Here is a 25,285-nt window from a genome sequence, read left to right as displayed (position 1 = left end):
AAATCCATTGCATTTACAAATAGTCTGCATCAGAGCAATTTAACCATGTGGTAGCCGCGTTCTCCCTTTATGTGTAAGGGTCCATGGAAACAGTGGATATCAGCATTTTATGGGATCTTGATCTTGCAACATGCCACAACTAGTGAAATGCTCAATGAAAGGACTCTAAGATTTGTTTATAATATTCTCTTTCTGTGCCCTTTTTTTCCCTGTCTATTTAATAGAGTATTAAAGCATTTCTTGAAAAACCTTATTTGGCAGGACTCCATATAGACAGCCAATCTCTTTATTTACTTAGTAGCTATTATTCCTATCCAAAAGCCACAGATTTTTTTTTTCTATTGCCTTAAAAAAACTTGTTAATTGAACAGTGAGAGGATGACAATCTTCTAGATTCTACTTATAAGAACTCTCAACTCCCCATTATACTCATAGCCAAGGAAATATTAGTCAGTTGCCAGTAAACAGTTCTTTGCTGGAGTTCACATATGTTTCTTCTCAGAAATAGCATATGCTCAACTGAAAACTGCAGAACTGTACCCACTAGAGACAACATTTTTGTTATTAAGAATGTCATTAGGCATTTTTTTGGTCATAGCTGAACTACCAGTTAAAATATAAAATGTCAGTTGGTAGTTGAGAAGGGAAAAGATTAGTTACTCTTTTCAATGAATGTCATGGTTGCTGATTATGTGGAAGGAGAAGTGTGCTCATGTCTGTCTCTGAATTCCATACTTAGCAAAATAACTTAGTAGTTAATGAGTATCTCTAAAGTCCTCTTTAGCAAATTTAAAGCTTGCTATTTTCCAGTACCAGCTGTGTGACCACAGTTAACCTCCCTAGCCCTGTAAGATGACAATACTGGTAATTTTAATTTTACCTTATAGGATTGCTGGAAGAAAAAAAATAAGAAAATACAGTATTTAGTACAATGCTTGATATATAGAAAGCATGCACCAAATGTAGCAATATTATTAACACTATTATTTTTTCGTCTGACCTCATATCATTTCTTACAGATGAGGAAACTGAAGTTTAAAGAAGTTACCTGACCTGTTCAAAGCTTCACAATCTAATTCATAGTGACAGATTCATATTAGTTTCCCAAATACTTTTTGTTTCCTCAAGTGGGCATTACACACTTTTGGCATGAACTGTTTAGTTGCTGGTTGTAGCTTTGTCTGTCTCCCACTGAAGGCAAGATTGATGAGGAAATGAGCTATGACTATTTTTGTACCATTGTATTCCCAGGACTTAGCATAGTTCTGGGCATGTAAGACATCTCCTGTAAGAACATATTGAAAAAAATAAATCAATGAATTTACAGACATAATTTTCCAATCAGGGAAAACCATGATTGATCCCTATATTAATTATATAAAATGATAGACACATTAATTTTTTAAATATTTCATATGCAACTTGTAGGCATATTCCATATGTCATGAAATTAGTCTTCAGTCACTCATGGGGTATGTTAATTCCACACACACATTTGTCATCATTGATCCCATTGTGAATTATAGCACTAATGTTAATGAACCCTGCTGCCCCAAATGTTAATGGTTTGCTCCTGAACCGGATCCATGGAAATTTCTGCTGACAGACTACCTGAACTAATACCTCTTTATTCTTGATTTGGCAAAGGACAGAGAACCGTTAGGTATGTGAAAATTTGTGATGTTGCATTATATATGCAAATGAAATAAATGTTGGCAAAAATAATTATCGTTGCTTATGAGAGGATTAATAGTTACAGTCTGCCTTGTTTTCTGTTGAGGTTTAATTTAATTGTATGGCCTGCATTAACTGCGGAAATTAATTTGGGTTTAATTATTGTGTGTTGCTGTTAATGTGCACACTTTTGATGAATATTTACTGACGTTGAACACCAACCCAACAGCTATACTTACGCTCATCTGCTGATAGGGAGTATCTGATGGATGGATTCCTAGTGCAATGTCATCAGTAGTAAGTAACTGTGATTCAGGGGGACAGCATGGGCTTGGAGTTGGAAAAGCACAGGATTGGGGTACTGGCTATGCTGTTAATAGACTATGTGTTTCCCTTAGCCTCAACCAGAGAATGGTAGGAGAAAGCCAATTTACCCTAGGGATTTGTTTGGAGAATTAAATGAATGAATGCATGTGAAAACAGATTTGTGAAGTGTAACCTGTACTTTAAATGAATGGAATGTCTATAGTAAACTTTTTGTTTATAGTAAACTTTTTGTTTATCCATTTAATGACAAATTTATTTAAAAAGTCACATAGGATTAAACACGCGCCTAAGAGGCATTCAAGAAAGCATTTGTTGATGAATACAATGTAGGTTGATTGAGATTAAGTACAAAGGAACATCCCTTCATCACAAATATTACCATGAATCAAAATTCCATGCAACAAGAAAGATGGTCAAATCCTCTGGAGGTTTGCTCATTTCAAGAAGTAATTCTTACCACAAAATTCCTGTATGGCTACTACTTATAAGATTAAGACATACGCATTCTGGAGACAGACTGACTTGGCACAACAATAGCATAGTTTGCCGGGTGAGTGATTGGGCTGTTTATTTCACGTATTGGAGCCTCAATGTCATCTGAAAACTGGGGTCGTAAGACTTCCAAGAGATGTGAGAATTAAATGTTGCAATGTCTGTAAAAGTGATAGGCACAAACACTGGCCCATGAAGTTTCTCAGTCAATGTTAGCTTTGCCTCCAGTACAAGAGTTTGACATTTTAATAGGATTCTTTGCAGTGGCAAGTAAATCTTGAAATAGAACAAATGAGGACATCTATTATCTCTGTATAAACAATAAGGATTATTGACTCTGGGCCTGGGCGTATTTCACGGTCTTACACTCAGGGCCTGTTCTTTTGCTGATCTCTTGTTTCAGCCAGGTGCATGGGTTTCCTTTAAGTGAGTAACCTAACAATGTTGAGCTCTCTCATCTCCCACTGCGGTCCTTTTGGCTCAGTGGGGGCAGTTACAACTCTATTTCTCCTTTGTTTGTCTTGCTCATCCCTGCGATGTCAGGGGAATAAACATCTGGGGAGGGGAGACAGACAAGAGGCACAATGGGAAAGCTGACCTCAAGTTAATGGAATCTGGGTTCTTTGAAAGAGAGCACATTGCTGGAGAAGCCTGCTGTGTTCCTTCAGCAGAAGCTTTCTGCCTTTCTGCACGTGAGTTTTATTCTCATTTTCTCACCCCAGAGCGGAGGCCCAGTGTCTCCTCTCACAAGCAGGTCAATGTGGACGCAGGTTAACCCTTCCGTGCCTTTCATACATGTTTGGCACAGAGGAGATTTAGCAGGTTAAATCTTTACCCTTACCGAAGAAAATATTCCAAGAGAGAATAATAAATTAACGTAATCAATCAGCAAATATTTATTGATGTGTACACCATGCTGGTTACTGTTCGAAGTGTTGGTGACAGAGCAGCAGAGAAAACAGAAATAATTAACTCCTAATGTGTATACATACATATACACACATACATATACACACACATAAACATATGCATACATATGTACATATGTATACAACACACATACACACACATGGATTTCCAAGATTTAATCTCTTGTCTTTTAAACGTTCTGTAATACTCAGTTGACACTTAGTATATCTTGCAAAACATATTTGCAAAATGTAAGCAACTCTGAGTGGCATTTTATTTATTAGTAAAATAGAACATTTTGCCCACTCTAAGTGGGTAAAATCCTTTAAACTCAAAGGATGGTTCAAAGGTGATGATATTTATCAACTACCGAATGCAGTGCCTAACACATGATTGTCAATCAAAGTTTTCCTCTTCTCTGTGGTCATTATTTTTCCATACAGATGTGTTGTTTTCCTCTGATGTGTTTAATGCAAACCTCTTATGAACAGGAACCATGTCTTATAGTGCCCTTTGAGCATCACCTTCCCGTTTCTCCCTCCCTCCAGCCCCTAGCAACCATCATTTTATGCTTCTATGAGTTTGACAACTTTCAGTTTAGTTCCAGAATGTCTTCCTGACCCTCGGTGGATCTCCTTTAGAGGTTGTCTGTCCACATGCTAAATTTTACTACCTGCAGCTGGTAGGATGGATTCGTAAAGATAAAGCAAATGTCTCTCTACTTTCCTGAGCATTTAAAGAATAATTCTCTCTCTCCTGTGTTTTTCTTTATTTCAGTTAAAGTGCAGACTGAGTTTGTCAGGAGGAGTAGGCAGCAGCTTCAAAGCTGAGGCCCCCTGGGCCTTCAGAAACGTGAGCCTTGCTGACTAGGAACTTAACATTGTTTTATGAATTCTGATAAGGCCTTTGAATTTGGGAAATCAAGTTACTCTTAGTTTTTCTCTTTTTAAGCTTTTTAAAAACTTTTTATTCCTTTTAGTTTTTAACACTCTACACTACACAGATTTATGTAGTTTTTATCTGTAGCCTGCTTATGTAGATAGCACAAAGAGGGAGACATTTTGAGAAGAGCTGAGACTGGATTCTCAGAAATCTATTTTCTCCCATTCGGAAAACACATGAACACTTGACTTCAAGTCTACTTAAACCCATAAACAAATTACAGTTGTTACCAAGCATTTCCTTAGTGCCCACCCTTTTATGGGTTCTCAGACTTTTCTGACAATAAAAGAAACGAACAAACAAACATAAAAACAAACAAAAAACTCAGATATGGCATTTGGGTGCTTGGAAAACTTACTTAATTCAAAGACTTGGAAATAAAAATGCAGTATATTAAGAAAATCTTAAAAGATAATGATATCCTGGGGACGGCCCCATGGCCAAGTGATTAAGCTCACACACTCCACTTCAGTGGCCCACTGTTTTGCCAGTTCGGATCCTGGGCATGGATCTAGCACTGCTCATCAAGCCGTGCTGAGGTGGCATCCTACATAGCACAACAAGAAGGACCTACAAATAGAAGACACAACTGCGTACTGGGGGGCCTTGGGGAGAAGAAGAAAAAGAAAAGATTGGCGACAGATGTTAGCTCAGGTGCCATTCTTAAAAAAAAAAAGGAAAATGACATCTGCTTATATCTTTCATTAAATCTAATACTCTTATTCATCAGGTTATTGTGACACTTGGATTATCATAGTCCTCCTCTCTAATGTAACCAAAAGACGTTCCAGATGGCTTCTTATGCATTTTAACCTTTAAAGCCTATATGGGAGAGTTCTGGGTTCTCTGATTTGCCACAAGTCTCTCTTTAGAACAGGGTGAAGGAATTAGTACTGGATTCCCATTTGCGACAATTTCCTCCTGAGGAAGCAATCATATGGGTGGAAATACATCCCTTCTTTGACTGGTAGCCCAATTGTTATGGCAGGTGCTCTGTTGCAGGTAACAATCACTGTTCTGTCCTCTGTCACCAAAGTTCCAAGAGAACTCATTTATTTTAGGTAATTAAAGACTTCAAACTTCAACTAAGAATGGGGGCATGGGTAGTAATTGGTCATGGCTTGGCCCTGGATATCATGAGGAACAACAGGAAATTTTTTTTAAAAATCAGCATGAGAGAGAGATTGAAGAAAGTGAGGGTGAGTGAGAGGTATTTTAAATTTGGGGGAAATGAAAGCATTTGAATATGAGTGCATCTTATCAGAAACAGTTAGTAAACATTAAAAACTGTCTTGATATCTGCCCCTCCAGAAACATAGGAAAGGAATGAACTCCAATGGTCAGGAAACAGACGGTTGTGACTTCGTTGTACTTGGTGGCTTAAAAGAAGTATGACTTTTTGCTGATCATGGAACAAAGAGAAAAAGAAATATGATAGCACTGGGCTTTAAGGTGAAATAACAGATCAGAAAATGTAGAAGCCAGATTTGGTTACTGGGTTTCTCTCTGCCTGTATGTCTTGAAATTTAATTCCGTGGAATTAAATAAGTTGAGAGAAAAGTCTCACTCAAACAGGGTTGTCATGACAAAGTTTGGCAGATCCTAAAACACAGAATGTGGAAAGAAGAATAGAAACATTTGGATTATTTAGTGTGGAGGAGAAAAGAACTAAGAAAGAGTTAAATAGCTGTAGTAATCCTCTTTTGTAAAGGGAATATACCCATGCATCATACACAAATGTGTGTGTTTATATGTATATATCCCTATAAACATATCTATATTTATATTTATTTATTTATTTATGCTAGAAGCAAAATGAACTTGCGTAAAAGGTACACATAAAAATCAGTTAACACTAACGAGATTAGAGCAGGATTTAAAGGAGGACCATAAAGGCTATTTTAGCTTCTCTCAAAATTTCTAGACTCTTCTAGCAACAGGATGTACTGGTATCGAATCTCCTTCTCAGTAAGCTGAACAACATAAGTAGGGCCTTATTTTTTATATGAGGAGAAGAAAGCTCTGAAATATTTCAAGGCTTTGTTTAAACCCTGAGGAGACCAAGAGTGTTGTCTGCAAAAGTGAAATGGCTGGTTGTAAGCTATTAATGAAGCTTGGAGGCAAACAGTTTATAACCCTGGAAATATTTAATTTGGGGAGGTTTATGTTAAGATAATCAAATAATTAGCTTTTCCTCATTAGAGGCATGCAGAGCAGTAGGGTTGTGTGTTCTGGAAAATTACATTTCTGCTCTTTCACTGATTTAACATGTGTGGATTGATGCGGATCAGAAAGCTAACTGACAGGCGCTTTACACGTTTACCTTGTTTTTTTTTTTTTTTTTATTTATTTATTTTTTTTATTTTTTATTTTTTTTTTATTTATTTTTTTTATTAATGTTATGATAGATTACAACCTTGTGAGATTTCAGTTGTACATTTTTGTTAGTCATGTTGTGGGTACACCACTTCCCCCTCCGTACCCTCCCCCCACCCCCCCTTTTCCCTGGTAACCACCGATCAGATCTCCTTCTCAATATGCTAATTTCCACCTATGAGTGGAGTCATATAGAGTTCGTCTTTCTCTGACTGACTTATTTCGCTTAACATAATGCCCTCGAGGTCCATCCACATTGTTGTGAATGGGCCAATTTCGTCTTTTTTTATGGCTGAGTAGTATTCCATTGTGTATATATACCACATCTTCTTTATCCAATCATCAGTTTCTGGGCACGTTTACCTTGTTTTAACTAATTGCCAGTTCAGAGTCACTGGAGGTTCCATTTTAAATGAATGACTATGAGGTATTAAATGCAAACATCAATCTACTGAGAAATTAGGAAAGAATAACAAACTTCACTTTGTTTCCTATCAGTGCTTTCAGTTCTTCGTTACCTGAAACATTAAAGAAGCAGTGGACAGCAACAGATCCAGGCCCTCACATCAGATCTGGCCCAGGGCCTGTTCTTGTAAATAAAGTTTTATTGGAACATAGCCATGCCCATTCATTAGTGTTGTCTGAGGCTGCTTTCCCGTTACAAAGGCAGAGTTGAGTAGTTGCAACAGACACCATATACCCACAAAGCCTAAACTGTTTACTATCTGGCTCTTCAAGGAAAGAGTTTTCAAACTCCTGCGTTAAAATATACCTGCAGTATTCAATACATGCAGTACTCTATAGTAGTTCTGAGGCCAAACATCATTTTGGCTAGAGATCTGTTTTCATATTCTCATTGATTACCAATGGAAAATACACATATTTAGAAAATAAAATGCAACTTTGGTGTTTTATTTCAGTCCTTCATTTTAGTCTCTATGACTCCCAGCACATTTTTGTGGACACAGTTTGCATGAGTTGATGAAATTCAGGATTAATTTTGGTGGCTGATGAAACATGGCTTAATCTGGCATTGCTGTGCTTTACAATCCATGCTGTCTTTGTCACTGGACTTTACTTAGATTATTTTCTGGCTCGTAACAGCTATAGGGAATTGATAGGAAAAGTGCATTGTCCATTCTCTTTTATACCAAAAGTATTGTTAATGTGGTGTGAGAAGAGGAAAATAAATTTTAAGTCACTCCTAAAACTAGAGTCTTTGTGTGGCCACTTTCCTCTCTGGGTGAAGAAGAGCGCTGACCCAGCCGGGCCCTAAGGTCACTGTATAGTTTTCCAATTTTGAAATAGAGGACTGTGGCTGAGAGGGAAGCCCTCAATGGCAAAAAATAAAACAAAATATAGAATTCTATCATAATGAATTAGTGAAATGTCTTATTTATTTTTTCATAATGATTTCCTGCTGTTTCTAAAGGAATTTTATTTTTATTTGACTGAGAACCTAAAATCTATCAGGGTAGTAAATACTCAAAACACCATTTTCATTTTCTAATCAATAACTAGAGTTCTAGAGTTTCAGGGAAAAAGTTCAGAACACTTACTCTTTGAATCAGCTCTATCTCTAACTTTGACTATAAGGGGGAACTGATTGAAGAAGTAGGAGTGATTTGTATCCCGGGAGAAAGTAGAGATGTCATCTAAGAGTTCTTCAGGGTTACTATTAATTTATTTCATTCTTTCAAAAAAAAATAGTGAACATTACTATGCTGGGGTCTGTGCTTAACAGTGAAAATAAAAGGAGAAACGTATTGGTTCTGTGCTCAGTGAGCTCACAGTCTCTTGGAGAGACGTGCATTCCAGGCGGGGAAACTGACCAATGTGATGACACAGATGCATTTCAAGAATGCACGTGGAATAGAAAGAGGAGAGAAGGCTGGGAAGAGTAGGCGGAGCTGGATCTTGAAAGAATACACAAAGTATAGAAATCTGTTATATGTAGAAAACTGTGGGGTTTTGAGTGTTATAGATCATATTGAGAGTGAATAGTCAGGAAGGCAACATTCAAATAAAGTATTTGACTAGAGACAGAAAATTAACATGTGTAGTCAACACATTTTGTTTGCCCTAAATGTTTATGGTACCTCAGTAATTGTACAATTTATATAAAGTTATCTTTATCACTATCAACACAGAGAAGAAATATGGATGCCTCTTATGTATTTATTTGTGGGCTTTATTTTACCAGAGTCTAAATCTTTCCTTGAGAATCTAAGTTCCTCCTTTCATGGATTAACTTGATCGATTTTGCCTTGCTTTCTCCCTGAGGATATTTAGAACTGTCTGGAGACATTTTTGATTGTCACAACTGGGGAGGATGTGCTGCTGTCATCTACTAAGTACAAGACAGGCATGCTTCTTAGCATCCTACAACGTACAGGATAGTCACAACAAAGAATTATTCTACCCAAAATGTCAATTGTGTCAAGGTTGAGAAACCCTGATTGAGAATTATATTTTCTGATTTCATCTTGCTCACTCTCCTGTGTATTTAACCCAGGAAAGATGAACAGAGCTGAAGGCTTACAGAAGATACCCAGAGCGACCTACAAGATTAGATGGAATAGGAATCCTCTAAATGTACAAGCCCAGTGTAGAGCTTGTGGTTTAACTCTTCAGTCCCCAGTGGCCAAAAGAAGTGAACCATGTTCACTTATTGCGTCTAACCTTTTATTCCACTATGATTAGGCATAGCAGGGGTGGGGCCTTTGTTGCAGAGAAGCAATTCATGATTCGACTGAGCTCCTTAATACAGTTTCTGGAAGAAGACTCTATCTAACCCAGTGAAAACCCACATTTGCTTGTGAGGTACTTCCCTAACCAAAAAATTCGCAGGGTCTTTCCGATGTTACATGGTAAATTTCCCAAATTAGCCCTGTACCTTTGTGGTCATTGTCTTGTTATGAAAAGATTTTCCTGGATTTCCTTGTCACAATGAGAAGTTGCTTTGTGTTTTTATCCTTCTCTGAAAAGAAATGGTGCTCACAGTATATAGAAATTGAAGAATTGTATTTTTAATGCACAGGAAAGGAAGGATTGCTGGTATTCTGTTCACACATATATTCCATGTAGTTCATTGTATTTCTGATTTAACTCAAGCCAGAACGGAGAGATGCTGAGCAATTATGAACAAAGGAACAATGAAGGCACCAGGGTAATCTTTCATACAGAACTCTTAGGGAAAGTGGTGTGAGGGGTGCGAATTAGTCTTGCTGAGTTAGATAAATGGCAATGGCAGAGCTGTATCCTGCTACTGTCTACTATACTACAAAAAACTAATTTTTTTAAAAGCCCACAAAACTTTTTGAGCTAAAACAGTTACATTCAGCATTCCATCTCCAAAGTGAATGCAAATATACATTTAAAAGCATTTTTCTTGCATCTCTGTGTATTTCAGCTTCTTATAAATGCATTAAAAGCACTTTTCCCCACAAAAGAGGCCAGTTCTTAATTTTGGAACCCTGTGGGCGGAACAAATGGTAACCTCCCAGGAGAACAGCAGGAGACTTTGCGAGGAGCCCATCCCAGGGCACATTCTCTTATCTGCTTGAAACTCCCCGGAAGACAGCCGTGTCCTGCTCTCATCGTCTGTCTAATTTGCTGTCGTTGTTCTTTTTCTCTTCTTCTTGGACAGAATGATAATAAGTGAATGGCTCTTAATTTACTTCTGTGCCTCACAGGACAGTTTACAAACAACGAAATCATACTTCTTTTCTTTGCGTGGAGTCCAGACTATTAGAGACTAGTAGAATCTAGAAATGTACACAAGAAAGGGTCCTCAGAATTCAGCTAGCTCACCTTTCTCCCTTTGCATATTAGGAAACTGAGGTTCAGTGGGGCTAGGCAGCTTACTCAGGGTAGCAGAGCCAATTCCGGGCAGACACACATGTTTGGTACTGCAACATTCTCCCAGAGTGGCCCCTGCTTCTTAAACCTTGGTGACAGGTTTGCCAGATATGGCAAAACAAACAAACAGACATACTTGGGAGATACTCATCCTAAAAAATTATTCATTGTTTATCTGAAGTCAAGATTTAACTGAGCATCCTGTATTTTATCTAGCAAAACAACCTGAGACTGTGGGAGCCTTGTGCTCTTAGTTAATTGGAACATTTGAATAATGTACGCCATTGACTATGCCCCCAAAACAAAATTTTCTCTTGATAGCTATGTGGGTTCTTTTGTTTTTGTTTTGTTTTCTTTTGTTTTGGTTCCATGGCTTGAGCTCCAGAAATAGAGAAAAAGTTGTAACAATAATTGGGGGTGCACAGGGATGTGTTTTCAGTTAGAAGCACTGGATTCATCTGAGTAATCTTACGGATTTATCACCATTGCAATGAATGCATCATTCCCCAGTCTCATGCAGGGTAGGAGGGAGCAAGAAGTGTGGTGTATCCTGATATGCATTCTTAAGACATTCTGAATTCTTTTAGGAACTGTATAATTACTGCTTATTTGCCTTTGCTGAAAAATTTTAATTTTTCTATAAAGAACATCAATAATAGCTTAAGAAAATAGAAGTTTGAAAAGGAAAGATTAGTTAAACCATAGTTATTTATAGTTCATTTGTTTATGTATTCTTTAATATATAATCATTATTCCTTTTCAATTCCATGCTTTATCAATATAAATATGATACTTGACCTTTACTGTAGGAAAACTTGCATCCTCAAAGCTGCCAGAACAAGTCTAACGTGTCTGTGGCTTTTGTTTATCTCTCCAGTTCTTCTAGATTAATCAAATATCCTTCCAGAAATACAGTCGTATGCTTCATAACGACATTTCAATCAATGATGGACCTCATGTGTGATGGTGGTCTCATAAAGTTAGTGCCAGATAGCCTGGATAGTAGGCTATACCATCTAGGTCTGTGTAAGTACACTCTACGATGTTCGCACAACAATGAAATCACCTAATAATGTATTTCTCAGAATGTATCTCCTTTGTTAAGCAACACATGACTGTAAATGATTTACTTCCAATGTAGGCAAGTTGGTACTAATGCTCCATAAGTGAAAATCTGGCTTATATCTTAATGCCTTTGGTAATCTCTCTATGTTTAATATTGTCCAGCCCTTAGAAATGGGAAATGAACCTGTTTGCTCCATTTTGCTTTTGATGATGGCATCACATGGTTCAGAGCACAAACTCTGGAGCTAGGCTGACGGATGTGATCTTGGGTAAGACACTTAATTTCTACACCTCTATTCCTGTTTTCTCGTGTGTAAAGTAGGGATGATGAAAGCACCTCCCTCATAGCCTTCTTGTGAGTATAATCGAGTTGCTGTGTTAAAGTTAGAACTGTGTAAGGCTCCTAATCAGCCTGATGTAGTCATTAGCTGTTATTTTTCTTTTGCCTCCTTGCTTCTGTCTGAACATCATACCAGCTAAGACCTTTGGAAGTTTATTTCTTTCCTCTGTTTCAAGGTTTTCTGTGGTCATGACATTCCCTTTGACTTTAAATGCTGACTTTGGAATTTCTTGAGTCTCAACACCACAGCCATGAGCCAACCTTAGCCCACTTTTATACCAGGTCCTCGCTCATGGGACATAAGCCCAGGTCAAACTCCTAGGACCCTTTCTTACATAAGAAAGGAGTGTAGCAAAGTGAACTCCTGTCTATACTGTTCACCACTGTGTGCCCAGATCGTAGATTGTGCACAGTTGGGATGTAACACATATTTACTGAATGAAGTAAGAAATAAATATTTTTAAGCACTTAAAACTGAAGTGGTATTTTTCCTAGACTAGGAGAAGCTACTACAGTTAATTGGGTAGGTATCATTAAGGAAAAAATCTTAGAGTAGATGATCAAACTCCTTAAAATCCAAAATGTGATGGGTGCACATAAGAAGACCCTCTGATCATTTCATTTCCTACTTCATAAAATTGTATGACATCACTCAAGTGATAGGTTTTCCCAAAGTCATTAAGATTCTCATTTCCCTTTACTAGAAGAAACACTAACGTTGAAAATAACATTTTCTTGTGTAGGCATTATTGTTTATTTTCTAAAGGAAGAATGAACTGAGTCTTGATTTTTTCCTTTCTCGTTGATCTCATCAGAGGCTACTCTCCATATATAATCATAAAGCTTAAATTTTTTTTGCCGGGGCTTCACAAAAGTTTTTATTTTTTCTCCCCCAGAATAGAAAAAAATAAAATATCTATGACAATGAACTCAGATAACATCCAAATAACTTTCTTAAATCTTAGTATCACTACTGGATTTTAGTTAAATTTAAAATCACCCCCTGCTTTATACTGAGCATATCTCTCCCATTAGCTCTTGGGTGAGTGAAATGATTGCGACTTCTAAAGGACTGTCAGTCAGATACTTGAATTTATTGCCAAGCCACACAACTGAAGATAGGGCATTTTTATGATCTAATCCTAGCTCCATATATTTTTTCATTCTAGTTGATTCTCCTGGTATAATCTTTGTGATATAACTATTATTACACAATAGAAATGTCAATGAAAGGAGGAAGAATTCAGTGAGCACCTGAGAGCAATTCTTCCTTTTCCCCCACCAGAGAAGATGGTAATTCTTCCGGTTTATAACATCATCCTCCTTAAGCCCTTTGGTGGTGTTTGAACTCAGAACATCTCTCTCTCTCACTCCGAAGAGCTATGATGACTGTTGGTTATTTCTTGGAATATTTATAAAGGATCCTCAAAAATATTCTAGCTCTCCCCTTCCACACGCATGGTAGCATTGTAGTTCCTTTCTCTTTTAAAGTTACATGTGGCCATGTCACTTACTTTTGAGGGATGTGAAGAATTCTCAAAATCGAGTGCCTGCTTCCTCTTATTCTCTTCTCCTGCTCCTAGTCTGTTTGGCAGTGCTCCAGAAAGTGGTTGTTCTGTGAACCTGGGTCCTGGAGTGAGAACAATGATGACATAGAGCAGAACTCCCAGCTGGCAATGATGGAAGATTAGCAAGAAATGGACATTTGTTGTTTTAGGTTACTGAGATTTAGGGATCATTTGGTACTACAACATAATCTACCCTATTCTGATTGATACACTTCCCCAACATCCATCCACCTTTTTTCTTCTTAATAGTCCCTGATTTTTATTTGTGGGTCTATGTAGTTTCCAGGAAATTGAGTTTTCTCTCCCACACTTCAAGGCTGGAGTATCTGATTGAGGCTAAAACTATTGACACATTCCATCTCCTGGAAACAATAATCGATTCAGTTGGGCATGTGAAATAAGATTGTATGATGAAAATGCATCTCAGGAAATTTGTAAAGATTGTTGGGATGAAGCTGCTTCCTTTGCTATTCAATGTGAAAGGAGAATTATGTTTTTCTAGATGTTTCTCTTTTTCCTTTTTGGAATACTGAAGGGACTAGCTTTGGAATGAAATGGACCTTGTAGAGAGTGAAGAAAAAAGAAAGAGAAAACCAGGTCCTTGGAGACATCATTGAGCTACTGAGTAAAGGCTTATTGGAAGTCAATCCTTACAATAATTTTGTGTGCCAACAAATTTTCTTTATTATTTGACCTACTTTGAGCCCATTTTTCTTCTACCTGGTACTAAAAATACTTCAACTGACATGTTGTTTGAGTTTGAGCTCTCCAATGTGATAGGTTTGAAACGTGTATAACTATCACCACTGACCTGCAAAAACTAAGTTATGCTTTATTTTGCCGTTAGGAAGAACTGATAGGTGAGATGAGACACGGCTGGGGAATGAGCGGCCATCACACCAGAGGCAACGTGAGCTGCCAGAAAGATGTATGTTTAAATCATGTGTTTGCTACAAAGCAAGCTTATGTCCCTGGAAAACTAACTTGGCCTCTCAGAACCTCAAGCTCTCCCATCTGTAAAATGGCGCTAATTGCTGTAAGTGAAAAATGAGATACCCAAAGTTCTAAGTATTCAGGGTAAGCTATTTTCACTCATTAATGTTTGGATTCTTCCAGTTCCAGTACTTCCTGTTAATCTCTAAAGAGCTTTGGTTCTTCTCTGAAGCTAGCACATTCTACCTTTCCTATGTCAACAGAACGAGGAGACTTTATAACTTGCACTTCACATTATAAGTCAGAGAGAGGGTGACACCCTTATCTCTTTGCATCTCAGAACAAGTTGCCCAACCTAAATGAAAGCCTTCTTTCATTTATTGGGGATGTGATGTGTGTATGTAGAGACAATTACAAATGCTGGAGAAACAACTGAAGTATAGTTTAAATGCAGTATTTTAAAGAAAAAAAATTCTATTTATGTGCCCAGTCTTGTATGTCAAGATCAGGATGTTGTTCTACTGCTTTTTTATGTGCTATTTTATCACAGTGATTGATTTATCTAAGCTTGTTCAGCAGTTCTAAATATAAGGCAGAAAATGTCTATAACAATTGTGATTACAAGTATTTCATGACCATTTCTTTCTCACCCCATTCAAAAGCAAACCTGGAAAAAAATTGCGTTTTTCTCACTTTGACTCCTTTTGTAAAGTCTTTAAGGAGGGAAGAAAAAAAGAAAGGGAGAGCATAATTGTGCCATAATAGAGTATAGCAATCCTATGCTCATTTTAACTAACTTTGCAGTCCCATAGGAACCATTCAGCTCCTCAGAGTCATCAGAAAATCCTATAATATTTTATTTCTGTTTTGTAGTAACAGGGAGATTGGTTTGCTTATCCCGTGGGATTTGATACATCATACACAAGGGATATGAAGTACAATTAAAAAAGAATAATTTTGAAATATAAAACATTATCGGAAGCAGCGTTATTCTTTTGAAAATTTATTGACTGGTTGGCACATGGTCATTGCACTCAGAGCCACACTGGGTCTTTATATTTCAAACTAAGTACTTCTCATTGTTTTCTCAAAGTTATTATTAGAGCATAGCCAGAACTCAGTGCATCTTAAATTAAAATAATGTGATGAGGCGTGTTGGCCTGAAGTCCTTGGTTTCCCAAAAATGCATACATTATGGGAATTTATGAATGAACACACTGGTGGAGAGATCTAAGAGCCTAATAGTAAAGAAAAAGGTTAAGATTTTGGCTTTTGAGGTCTGAAAGATCTCTGTGAATCCTGGGTACACAACATGGAATCGCAAACCCTTGAGCAAGCCACTAACCTCTCTAAGCTTTGGGTTAGAATGTGTTCCCCATTCTCCTTCTGTGGGTAAAATTCAGTCTATAAGAAAGCTCTGGAGCCAGGGTCAGGAAACTTTTTCTGTTAAGGGCCAGTATATTAGTCATCTTGGGCTGCCATACACAGAGAAGAGAGAGAGAGCTCTGGTTCCCTTCCTCTACTTATAAAGACACTAATTTCATCATGGGGGCCCCAGCCTCATAACATCATCTAAATATAATTACTAGCAAAGGTCCCACCTGTGAATACCATTACACTGGAGTTAGGGCTTGAACATATGAATTTTGGGGCTTCACGTTGTCTACAGGAGCAAAATAGTAAATATTTTTTGGCTTTGTGAGTCGTACAATTTCTGAGGCACCTTTTCAGTTCTGCCTTTGAAGTGCAAAAGCAGCTTCAGACAATATGTAAACAGACGAGCATAGCTGTGTTTTCTGTAGGGTCTGTGTAGGAACACAATAAGGCTTTAGGTAGGGACAGTAAAATATGAATTTCACATACTTCTTGTGTTTCACAAAGTATCGTATTTCTGTTTTGTTTCTACTCTTTAAAAATGTAAAAAGTACTCCAAGCTCATGGGTCATTAAAAACAGTTGGCAGCCAGATTTAGCCCACAGGGCAGAGCTCACTGATCTCTGTTCTAGGGGATTTTAGACTCTTGTGGTGAATGTCTGAGTCAACACATGGAGGAAAACTGCCTACAAACTAGAAACGTCTTCCTGGCTTTTCTGCGAGAAGTAAATCTCTATTATACAAAGCTCTAAATTATGGATTTCTTTTGTGAGAGCTGCTAGTATTACCCAAAATGGAATACGGGAGGATAAAATGGAAAAATGCATGAAAACACTTAGCACAGTGCCAGTACGTAGTAAGGATTGTTTAACACAGTGTTCTTGGACATATAATGCAGGCTGAATCCATATGAAGGCACTAAACCTACCGACTCTGAGATGCCTTGCCAAGTTTGAGAAATTCATGCCAGGGTAGTGGTAGATATCTGTTAGAAGTTACCCCAATCTTGACTTAGAAATGTCCTGGAGTCTATTTAAATGTCTTGGAGTCAATCTGGTTTAAAATAAACTTTCATCAAGAGTAACCTCATAATCCTATAATTCTAAGATACGTTGTAACCAACAGACCAAGCCCTCCCTATGATACCTAACACACTGATCCATCTTTCTAGCTAAGTGTACATTCAAGATGTGACTAAGGAGAATTTTATACTTTAGAAAACATCTGTTCTATGTATAGAGCAGAAAACCAAATGAAATCAGTTGCATTTTTCAATACAAGCTATGACTTGTTATAATATCATATTTAAAAAGGATTTATATGTGAAAAATATGTTGAATGTTTTGTAATTATTTGCTTCATATATGTTCTCACAATCATCATATTCTGTTATCATCAAAGATTATTTAAAATCACAGGGTATTTCATACCTTATGCTGCCTTTTCTTATGGGCAGAGTTTAAAGTTTTCAATCTTTTCCCAAACCAACCCAACTAGGTACCTCAGCAAATTCCAATCTCATTCTTAGAGCTTTGTTATTTACTTACTGAGATACAGAAATTAGTTACCTTCAAAATATATTTATAAAACAATAATCTGAAAATTGGTTGGGCACCTTTACATGTTACATCTATCGAGGCCTTTCTGCTCAACTTACCAGTATGATTTTTAAAACTCTGTTTGAATAAGTAACATGAGAAAGAGCACTAAAACTAGGGGTCTTTTGGTCCCCTAGTTACTCAATGTGTGATTTGAGGAAAGTTATGAATGTCTTTGAGCTTCTGTTTCCTTATCTATGATTTGGAGACAATAATTCTTACATCACAAGTTTGTGGAGATGATGAAATGAAATTGTTTGTGAAAATGCTTCGTAAACTGCAAGTCATCATATTGGTATGAGCAGCTCTTTTGCTGTAAAGACTTTACCAGTTTATGAGGTTTCACTTAATCGTGTCCTGTAACAATGGATGTTTTCTTTTCCAGTAACTATCTCTCTCTCGTTCTAGCTCTATCTCTATATCTATCTCATACACACACACATACACACACACACACATCGTGATGCTGCTTTGGAGAAACATTTTGCCCATTGCTGTGAAAGCAACTTCTGACCATATTTTCCCTTTCTCCGTGGGTGGAGTGGGAAGAGATCTGGATGGGGAGGTTGAAAAATGAGAACAGCTAACTGAACGTTAGCGTGTATTTATTGAGGTTTTATCCCTTCTGTGCAAATCAGGAGAATTTGGTTTGCTAACAGGCAAAATTTAGAGAAAAAAAAAAAAAAATAAGCTTCTCCAATAGTTTCAGGAGTTTTCAGTTTGAAACAATATATCCATGTTGAGAGGTGCAATAAGGAGTAGAAAGGCCATCAATTCTGGAGCTCTTTTTGAGAATTAAATGTTGACAAAATGACTCCTTTCCCATATTTTCCCTTCATTCTCATCTTCCCCACAATTCCTCCAACGCTAACTTTAATGTCTCTCCTATTCAGACGTTCACTGAGGAAATGGCATTTGGTAATATTGAAATTAATAAATTAAGTAAACTGTACTTTCTTATTGAGGATAAACAAGTTCTCACGGTTAAGTTTAATGTGAAGAAAGCTCACCAGATTAAACCCAGTGGAAGCTTGGTCATGGCCTGTTTTTAGCTCTAAAATAGCAAACACCTAACTGGTCCAAGCAAAGAAGTAATGTGCAATGTGGCCCCAATGGTAGGGTTGCATAAAGGGACATGAGCCCTCATTTGCTGATTTCAAACAGGAGTCCTTTATCTGAAAAGCCTAGTCTCCAGCTATCTGAGATCACAGCTCTCACACTGGGTCATTGCATTGAAGAATGGGGCTGTTCGGATCACTTTGGGATCTGGGTGCTCCTATGGTGCCTCAGCTACAGTGGATTATTAATGAATCAGAAAATCAGTCACTGTTTTTAAGATATCATTTGGTTCTAACGGGCTCCTGCAGCTAAGGGAACAGAGAAGAAGATACTGTGCCTGTCCTAGTCCAATGTCAGTAGTCTCAAAGAACTTAATACTTCTCCCAGGTGATATTTTGGAAATTTGTGGGTGCTTTTTTCCCCTGGATTTCATAAAAAACAGACGGAGAAGCATTAATGGACGGAGGCCAGGGATGCCAGATGTTCTGCAATGGATAAAGCAACCAGGAAGAAAAAGAATTCTCCTCTATCTTGAGTGACTTTTTAATATCACCTGAATATCTCTTTATAATTACCTGAACTCAGAACCTAATTCCATCATGCATATATAACCAGAAAACATTTTTTCCCTTGTTTCAAAATACACTAGATTTTCTGAGAATGAACAGCTCTGTCAGCTGAGGTAAGATTGTATCCTGTTTTGCTTGAGAACTTTACCACGAGCTGCTCATTGTTACAGAAAATCATATTACCAACAGCAATGCTGCTCTTAGATTTTGAATCCTAATACAACACTCTGGAATCAGTCTGCATTTGTTACTGTCACATTCCTGGTGATTCTACATGTAGGACATATATCTGATTACTTCTGTGTTTCTTTAGTGTAGTTGCGCCCATTTATTTACACATTGAAATGCATATTGTTTTGTTATGAATTGCTGATATTTTTCTCCTTTGAGTACTGTTAGATATTATTTATTTGTTTTGAGATTATGTATGTAGGTAGGATATATTATCTATGAATCTGATTTGAGGATAATGAAAGAGTATTCCAAGAAATTTATTCTCAAAGAGGAGCATTGAATCCAAAAGATTGAGAACCAGTGGGATTCATAGTCATGACTATAATGCTCACATTTTGGGGGAGAACTGAAGGGACGCAAGAGATGTAATCAAGACTCAAATCCAGTGATCCAGGCATCTTACAAACTTCCGAACCAACCAATATCATTTTCTTTATTATTGGTAAATACTAGGTTTATGGTGTAGTAGCAGCCCAGGCATCCCAGAGAAACTATATTTTTTCTCTTGGGTAACCTATAGCTCTTTTGCAATAAATTACTTAATAATAGACTCTTTGGGGGCCATGTTGGTGGCATAGTGGTTAGGTTCACTTGCTCCACTTCAGCGGCACAGGGTTTGCAGGTTCAGATCCCAGGTGCAGACCTAGCATGGCTCATCAAGCCATGCTGTGGTGGCATCCCACATAAAATAGGAGGAGATTGGCATAGATGTTGACTCATAGACAACCTTCCTCACAAAAAACAAAAATAGACTCTTTCTAAGCTTCTTGGAGTTGGGAAAGGCCACAGACATATCTAAAACAACCTTTCCCACAGGAGAGGTCTCTCTTATGCAACATCACCTACAAGTCCAAAAGCTGTTGCTTTAATGACTCTAGGAATGGGAAACTTACTGTCATACAAGACAATTTGTTTTCAATGTTGAATGCCCCCATTTTAGAAAGGTCAAGCTAAATTTTCTCTGCTTAAAATTCTACCCTCTTGTCCAAGTTTGCTTCTCATCAGTAATACAGAATCAATTATTTTTACTCCCCTACGTAATAACCCTTTGTGTGTTTGGAAAGAATGCTCACCTAGCGATGGAATAAAGTCAATGCTACAGCCAAGGGAATTCGTGGAGGCACGAGCACTATGGTGATGATGGGGAGTGATGGCTCTACAATATGAATCTGAGTTGACACCACAAGCCAAAGGCAAGGGGACAATGTTCTTCAACTCCAGCATCAATTGCTTCAGCAACTTCTCCCTTAGAATTACCATGGTTAACTCCACTTCCTCAAGCGTTAATAGGAAGTTTTCAGAGAGGACAGTTTAGTAAGAGAAAAGAGCACACAGGGAAAAAAGCATCAATAGAGATGCTGAACTTTATGAAGCTCTAGCCTCCTGTATATCAGCTCACTGTGTTTTCCGTGAAAGTCAGAAGGCACAGGCTTCACACTGTCTCCTTAGATATCTTTGGGAGCTCATAAACTCCGCTATGGAAGAAAAAAAAAATTCTACTGTCTATACAAAGGCTTAATATCCTTAATATATAAAGAACTCTCGCAACTCAATCACAAAACATCAAACAACCCAATCAAAAAATGGGCTGGAGACATGAACAGACATTTCTCCAAAGAAGATATACTGATGGCCAATAGGCACATGAAAAGATGCTCATCATCGCTGATCATCAGGGAAATGCAAATCAAAACTACACTAAGATATCACCTTACACCCGCTGGAATGACAAAAATATCTAAAACTAATAGCAACAAATGTTGGAGAGATTGCGGAGAAAAAGGAACCCTCATACACTGCTGGTGGGAATGCAAACTGGTGCAGCTACTATGGAAAACAGTATGGAGATTGCTCAAAAAACTAAAAATAGAACTACCATACAATCCAGCCATCCCACTACTGGGTATTTATCCAAAGAGCCTGAAGTCAGCAATCCCAAAAGTCCTGTGCACCCCAATGTTTATTGCAGCACTGTTTACAATAGCCAAGACGTGGAAGCAACCTAAGTGCCCATCAACAGACGAATAGATAAAGAAGATGTGGTACATATATACAATGGAATACTACTCAGCTGCAAAACAGAACAAAATCATTCCATTTGCAATAACATGGATGGACCTTGAGAGAATTATGTTAAGTGAAATAAGCCAGCAAGAGAAAGATAATCTGTGTATGACTCCACTCATATGAGGAATTTAAAACTATGGACCAAGAACAGTTTAGTGGACACCAGGGGAAAGGTGGGGTGGGGGGTGGGCACAGAGGGTGAAGTGGTGCACCTACAACATGACTGACAAACATTAATGTACAATTGAAATTTCACAAGATTGTAACCTATCAATAACTCAATAAAAAAAAATTCTACTGTCTATGTTCATCTTTACTAATATCCAAGAACCCAAACTTTACCTACACAAATAGATTTTTTTCTGAATTATCCACCTCGTACCCTTCTCAGCACTCTTGGACTAGCTGGAGTTGCCTGATTGAAATTCTTTACATCCATATCCTTGCATGTCAGGCTGTGTCTTCTCATTCAAGTATCAACCCAAATGTCACCTCTTCAGCAAGACCTTCCTTGACAACAACTATGTAAAGCAGGTTCCCCCAAACCAGTCCTTCTGTATTAGATTAGCTGTGGATTAGGATGCGGAACTTTCTGCTTTTATTCCTATGAACACTTAAACTCTGGAAACAGATGGTTGGGTCTAGCCTTGTGCTTTGTTGTACTTTTTATATGGACTACTTTTCAATTATTTTAGTGTGTTTGGATTTCTGGATTCTGTCCCCTCATGTATTCAAATTATAAGCTATGACTTCATTTAAATAAAATAATATCTTTCATAGCAGGAGTACTCTGTGTCTTTGGCATAGAGCTGGTTGTTGTATCCATGGTCTAGTGTCTTTTGTCTTCATGAACACTTTGCCAAAGTGTTTTGGCAAACACTTTGTTATATTTTGATTTATTACATTTTGATTTATTAGGAGAGAACAGCAGCAGACAGGAGTCTTGGAAGTTTACACTGATATTAACATTTCTATTTTTGAGGTTCATCTGACAATGGCAGTTGTTAGACTACTTTTCTTATCCTCAGGAACAGGACTTCTTATTTGCTATTGCCTATACATATATCGTGTAGCTGTAATTTTCCATGCTTCCCACTTTCCCCACCAACTGGTGACTTTGTGTTTTCTTGTATCTCTGAGGCCATGGCGTGGACCACAGCATATCTGACTGGTGATTAGTGGTCAGCAGAGCAGCACTGCCAAATCTTATTCCAGCACCACCCAAACCAGAAAAAGGTAGCTACTTGGGTTGATATCTCATTATCAAGCGCCCTGCAGGCTGCACTTGAAAAGGAAACATTAACTATGTTGCATCAGAAAAAGTTCAGGAGGGATAAGATGGGTTATGCTGTTGATCTTTCACATTTAGCCACATGTTACAGTGAGAACTCTGCTCTACTCTATTCACACACTATTAGACAAGTCCTGGCAGAAGCTGGAATACAAACTGGAGGTCTAGCAAACCACCTAGTCTTATTTAAATGCAACTCAAAATCACACAAATTTGTTGTAAAATTAATAATTCTGGACAAATGACAGGACAATAAGTTCTAGGTAAACTGGGATGTTTGATCTCTCTACTTAGATACACTGCAACAGAGAAACAAAGCCTCTACCTGCCCATGACTGCCAACCACATCAAAGATGGAAGCTGAAGCATCATCCCTAGCACTCAGTCACATGATAATGTTCTCCTTTATCATTAGGTTTGGATGTTCTTCTAAAAACACTATTGGACCTAGAGATCAAAGGTCAACCATTAGGACAGAGATTTACCATACAGCAATCTTTCAAGGACATTTAAGAGATCAACAAATACACAGCATTCACATCACCACTTCCTGCTCCTACAGGTATGACAGACATCCCTAATCGATCCCTAATAGATGGTAGGGTATCCAAGGCCTTGTCTGATGTTTCTTTATTTTATAAATACTACCTGCTTTGGTAATGTATTTCTGAAAAAGTTGTGTATAGATCAATTTTGTTAAATCAAACCATACTTTAATTGCACAAACAATTCACTATTTAAATGAATCTCATTGTCAATCTATCTGTAAGTAGTCACAAATTACTTTTATTCTTATATAACTCTTTGTTAAAATGAATCCACTCTCTGAAGACATAATTATAAGTAGGGGCCTCATTACTAATCAGCAAGATAGAGGGGGGCCAAGAACCTTCTAAAGTGACCAAAATTCAAACTGTGCTTCTGCTGGCACTTCTATATGTGGCTTTGTTGTTGCAAAGGTCAAGCACTGGCTGATATGTCCCTCACTTGTGAGCAAGGCCATATATTCTTTCTATAGTAATTCTTTCTTCATTTAGGGCTTCCAACTCATTAAAATGGCATTTGTTTAGGTTAGTACTTGTTAGTATTTGTATTTATTCCTTTAAGATTATTCATTTTATGGATCCAAAATTGTAATGAATTAATAGAACCTATATTCTTTCTATAGTAATTCTTTCTTCATTTAGGGCTTCCAACTCATTAAAATGGCATTTGTTTAGGTTAGTACTTGTTAGTATTTGTATTTATTCCTTTAAGATTATTCATTTTATGGATCCAAAATTGTAATGAATTAATAGAACCTAGAAGACCCTTATGAACAACGTTTTAGATTAAAAATAGATCTCTGTACTAACACATTCTCCCAATTTGTTGAGTGTGAATTTAGAAACTGTTATGCTCCCATATAAGCTTGAGTATGATCCTGAGTTGACACTAGGCTTCCATCTATGTGCTATATCACAAACTTCATTTATTATAGAATGAATTGCCTAAAATTTGAAAATAATCAGGACTAAGAATTCCTTCAGCATCATTTCTTTGTGACAAGAATTTGCATAAATCCTACAGAAAGGTCTGTCCAATTCCACACGTGGAAAACCTTTTCTTGTCTGTCTTTTCTCACTATAACCGACCGTTTTTTATGAGTTTGATATTGCTTCTAACTTCAATGACCTGGAAAGAATGCTTTTATTTTTAATTTCTCCAATCCTTCTCACCAAACCCCAGTTTCGGCACATTTGGAGAGATTTTTATTTGAGGAATTAGCCAAGTCTTTCCTAAAACCACATTCTTATTCTGGAAAAAATAGTTTTTACTGATAACCTACTGTGTGCCAGACCATGTGTAAATGTTGCTTATTTAATTTATCTCCATTAATATCTCTAACCATATAAAAACAGGTTTCATTATTGTTCTCATTTTAGAGAAGCAGAAAACGATTGTGTAAGAAATATGTTCACTGCCACACAACCAATTTACAGCAAAGCTGGGGTTGAAACCCAGGCAGTATGATTCATTGGTCCTGACCATGTTAATCAAATTAAAGACTATTATAGTCCCTAAAAACATGGAATAGTAAACAGAATGTGTAAACACAGATATAGATGATCTTTGTCTTTTAGCTAGGACAATGTCAGTTATGATCTGATGACAATGACTTTTGTTGACAGTGATATTGGTCCCCCATTTCAAGAGGAAACAGAACTACCTATTCAGGCTTAAAGCATCTTCAGAATATGCCTGAAAAATTCTATCATTATTTTTTTTATTTCAGTCAACAAACATTTATTGGGAACTATGTAGCCGTGCAACACTGTATTCAGCACCAAGGACAGAGAACAAGATTGGTGTCTGGAGGATCCCACAGTCTAACTAAGGAAAATAGAAACCTTGAGATACTTCAACATGTTTAATTTTCACAAACACCTTGAACTTCAGATAATAACCTCATTTTAAGGAATAAGAACATTAACATTAGTGGAGTTTAAACATCTTGCCCAAAGCCATTCCGCCAGGAGTGGAGTAGGGGTAGGGGTGGGGAGTCAAGATTTGAATCAAAATCCATTTGATGATACATGCCATGGATTTTTTCAACCTAATCAGCT

General features: G+C 37.4%; 1 long non-coding RNA gene across 2 annotated transcripts in view; it reads right to left on the bottom strand.

The window, feature by feature from the left end:
- LOC139076033 (uncharacterized) overlaps positions 1 to 25,285 on the bottom strand; it is an 85,609-nt gene that overhangs the window by 36,016 nt on the left and 24,308 nt on the right. For both annotated transcript variants that reach the window (XR_011527260.1, XR_011527259.1), the window contains exon 2: positions 13,501 to 13,616. This is a non-coding gene — a long non-coding RNA (uncharacterized lncRNA). The remainder of the gene's footprint in view (positions 1 to 13,500; positions 13,617 to 25,285) is intronic.

This window comes from Equus przewalskii, chromosome 15 (genome assembly GCF_037783145.1).
Source record: "Equus przewalskii isolate Varuska chromosome 15, EquPr2, whole genome shotgun sequence".
Lineage (NCBI taxonomy): Eukaryota > Metazoa > Chordata > Mammalia > Perissodactyla > Equidae > Equus > Equus przewalskii.
Note: the sequence above shows the minus strand (reverse complement) of the source record. Positions and strands in the feature narration are given on the sequence as shown.